General features: G+C 38.5%; 1 non-coding gene across 1 annotated transcript; it reads right to left on the bottom strand.

The window, feature by feature from the left end:
* Positions 1-757: 757 nt before the first annotated feature.
* On the bottom strand, positions 758-860 carry LOC119047408 (U6 spliceosomal RNA). Its single transcript, XR_005082140.1, has one exon. It is a non-coding gene; the product is annotated as a U6 spliceosomal RNA (small nuclear RNA).
* Positions 861-3,798: the final 2,938 nt, after the last annotated feature.

Here is a 3,798-nt window from a genome sequence, read left to right as displayed (position 1 = left end):
CTTTTACCAAAATGTAACATTTTCTTCCTCCTTGTTCTATTGAGCATGACACACTTTATCACACTTTTATGAGTAAGAACCAAGTAAATGGGATCATAATAAAAGGTGTTTTAGAAGTCAAAAATGCAAAGGCAATGGCTGAGAATAAATCCTCTACTAGCTATATTTAAAAACAATACTTGCTTAAAAGAAATAGTTTTAATTATTTATGCATTCCTCAGATTGCTGAAAGCAGTGTGGAATTTAGGTTGGAGGCACATTTTTTGGAATGCACTGTATATTTAATTCTCTGTTCTGCCCCTTGGGGCTGTGTGATTTTTTAAATTATTTTTCATTGCTGTTCAAGTACAGCTGTCTCCATTTTCCCGTCAGCATGTGCCCCCCACTTCCCACTCTTGAACCTACCCCCTTTGGCTTTGTCCATGTGTCCTTTGTTCATATTCCTTGATGGCCCTTCCCCTACTTTCCCCATTATTTTCCTGCCCCTTCCCCTTTGGTTACTGTCAGTTTGTTCTTTATTCCAATGTCTCTGCTTATATTTTGCTTTCTTGTTTGTTATGTTGATTGGGTTCCACTTATAAGTGAGATCATATGGTATTTGTCTTTCTCTGCCTGGCTTATTCACTGAGGATAATGTTCTTTAGTTCCATCCATGCCATTGTGAAGGGCAGGAGCTCCTTTCTTATTGCCGCATAGTATTCCATTGTGTAAATGTACCACTGGTTTTTTATACACTCATTTACTGATGGTAACAGGTAGAAATATGGAACGCTTTATGAATTTGCATGTCATTCTTGCACAGGGGCCATGCTAATCTTCTCTGTATCATTCCAATTTCAGTGTACGTGCTGCCGAAGCAAGTGCTGGGCTCTGTGACCTTAAACAACTGCCTTATGCTCTCTGTACTTCAACCTTCTCATGAGGACACTTAAAGTGATAACTTGAGGATAACATACCATATGGGATTTCTATAAAAATTAAATGAGATATTATAGGTTAAGCATGTAAAAGAGAGCCAGCATACAGAAAATGTTCAATAAGCATTATCTGTTATGATCCTCAATGAACAGTAGCTTTTCTTATTCTTCTGACATAAATCTCCCTAGAATGGCAAAGAATGGTCTCTAATTTCTTTTCACTCACACATCTTTATCAAGCGAACCCAAAGTTAGTACGTGACCTATGTAGAAATTGTGTTTATTTCAAAAGGGTTTGATGCAAGATGAATATGTAAATTTTTCTTTTAGGGAAATTCAGGTATTTTCCAGCATTAAGAAAAATAAAAACAGATTCAATATTTTAAAAATATATCTTCAATTTGGGGGAAAATTGAACTGTTTGGCATCGTCTGCAGTTATCAACCAGCTAACAGTTTCAGTTTTTCCTTATAACGCAGAAGCAATTTCAGTCTTACCAAACCAACTGTGTGAAGGACAAAAGGGAGAGATTATAAAAGTTTGAAACAAAAACACATGCAATTAATAAGCCTTAACTGTGAAAAATGGAGGGCGATATTTGTTCTTGGGCTTTCTTGTGATGGATTCCGAAGCACATGACATTTGCTTGGAGACTCAGCTCCCCATGTGTACAGAGAAGGTGTGGGAGATGCAGTATAGGAGGGAGGGAATGGAAATTTCAGAAGACGAAGGGATTACACAATAAAGGACACCAAACCAAAAGTTTCAAATCAAAAACAGAAACAATCACCCTGGCCCCTCCCCCCGCCCCACTTCCCTATCCATGTTTCTTGTGTCAAAGGACAGAAAGAAGAACTGCGGGATCGTTCCGAAGCAGCATCCCCTCCTCTGTAAGGCTCGCTTCAGCTGCTGGACTATAAAATGAACTAATTCTTTCTCCTAACTTCCTAGATAATTATATGCCTTCCTCTGAATAGTCAACAAAATTTTTAAAGCTTCATTTGTGTCTTACATTGTCATTTTCTTGAAATAAGCACTGTTGGCTATCGTGTGTATTAGAAGGCCACGGGGGAGCCCCTCACACCGCTTCCTCTCCTACCGATGTGTGTCGCCTGTGTTTGGTATAGCCACTCCTGACTGAAGCTTCACTTAGAAAAAAAAAAGAAAGATTAAAGTGACGAGGTACAGTGTGGAGGATACGGCAGGATAAAATCAGAAGAGGACCCCAAAAGCCTATTTCGGTCTACTCAGTATAGCTTCCTATACAGTGCACAACAACTAGAGGCATCTTTTGGAGAAAACGGCACAAAAACAACCCAAAAAAATCCCACCATATAGTACATTTTGCTCCTAGGAAACCACCCACACTTCTCAATTTGGAAACATATCCTTAGGGTGTTTTTGCCAGAAATAATTTATCCTTCTTCATGTTCACATGTTCAAAGAAATCTTTCTCATTTCCCCTCATTTTTAGAGGCACATTTATACTTATGAAACATACCCCTGGCTTAGCTGGTCTTTCAGTGCATTTTTTTCCATTGACAAAATACAAGCTCAGTATTATCTTTGGCCTCGTGGAAAATTGGCCATGTAGAGTCCAAGAGCATTGGCTAAAAATGACTTCCACACAGTGACAGCCTTGGCTGCCGGGTTGCTATGCCCTCAGGATGACTAGCATGTTCTAATTCAGATTCCAAACTCCTGGGAGATACAATAGATGAGAAAGAGCTAAGGTCAACCATCCATCCACCTATGGCCAGGCTTAGGGTTGAAAGTGGGAAGGGTCAGGCTGCATATGAAAGACATGGCAGCTGTCAAATACACGTGGCCATGGGCTAAGAGGAAGCCTCCAAAATCATCTACTACAGGATCTAACCAGGGTTCATTCATCAATGAGATTAAAAAGAATCAGACAGCCTTGGCTGGTGTGGCTCAGTGGATAAGCACTGGACTGTGAACCAAAGGGTCACTGATTCAATTCCCAGACAGGGCATATGTCTGGGTTTCGGGTCAGGCCCCCAGTAAGGGGGCCTCCAGAGGCAACCACACACTGATGGTTTTCTTCCTCTCTTTCTTACTCCCTTCCCCTCTCTAAAAATAAATAAATAAAAATCTTTAAAAAAAAAAGAATCAGGCAGATAAATTGTTTGGAAGAGATATACTTGGGATGTGATTTTTTATTTTTTCTAAAGCATTGTTGAATTGCTCTCCGGGCTTGAGGACACCGTATTGTGGCAATGAAAAAAAAAACAGAAAACCCAGAGCTACCTGATCTCAAGGACAGGCTAGAGAGCTATTCTTCACTGAAGGTCAAGAAAAGGCAGGACAGCTTACATGACATCATTCCTCTCACAAAACCACCTAAATAGAACAATGAAAATTTCAAATAACCATGTTCTTTTACTGAGTTGTGCTGTACTTTTCTAAGCATGATGTACATGTGGGCACAGCAAGATCCCATGGTAAGTTTTTTCTAATTCCAATCATTCTCAGCCAAGAGGCAATGCATGTAAGAGACTGCCAAAAGTTTCTATGGTTCCAAATGCTTTATTCTTAGTGGCAGATTTACTGTAATAATAGCACCTATTTTATTTTTAATAAAGGTGCTTGCTACATTGTTAGTTTCAATATTATCTTCTATTAAGTAATAGTAACTACAAAAAAGGAGAAAGGACAATTGTATTCTTAACATTTAACATTTAAATGAAAATTCCCAGCATGTAAAAATATGTAATAATTATAAACCAATTTATTCTAAAATTTATATTGGAAGTTAGCCTAACTAATTCATTCTTGAAAAGGAAGAATAAAATTGGAAAAATGTTTGTATATTTGAGGCTTACAATATAGCTACATTCCTCAATGCAGTGTGACATTGAGG

Source organism: Artibeus jamaicensis, unplaced genomic scaffold (assembly GCF_021234435.1).
Source record: "Artibeus jamaicensis isolate MK-2021 breed Jamaican fruit bat unplaced genomic scaffold, CSHL_Jam_final scaffold_537, whole genome shotgun sequence".
Classification (NCBI taxonomy): domain Eukaryota; kingdom Metazoa; phylum Chordata; class Mammalia; order Chiroptera; family Phyllostomidae; genus Artibeus; species Artibeus jamaicensis.
The sequence above is the reverse complement of the archived record's forward strand: the minus strand, read 5'-3'. Positions and strand labels throughout refer to the sequence as shown.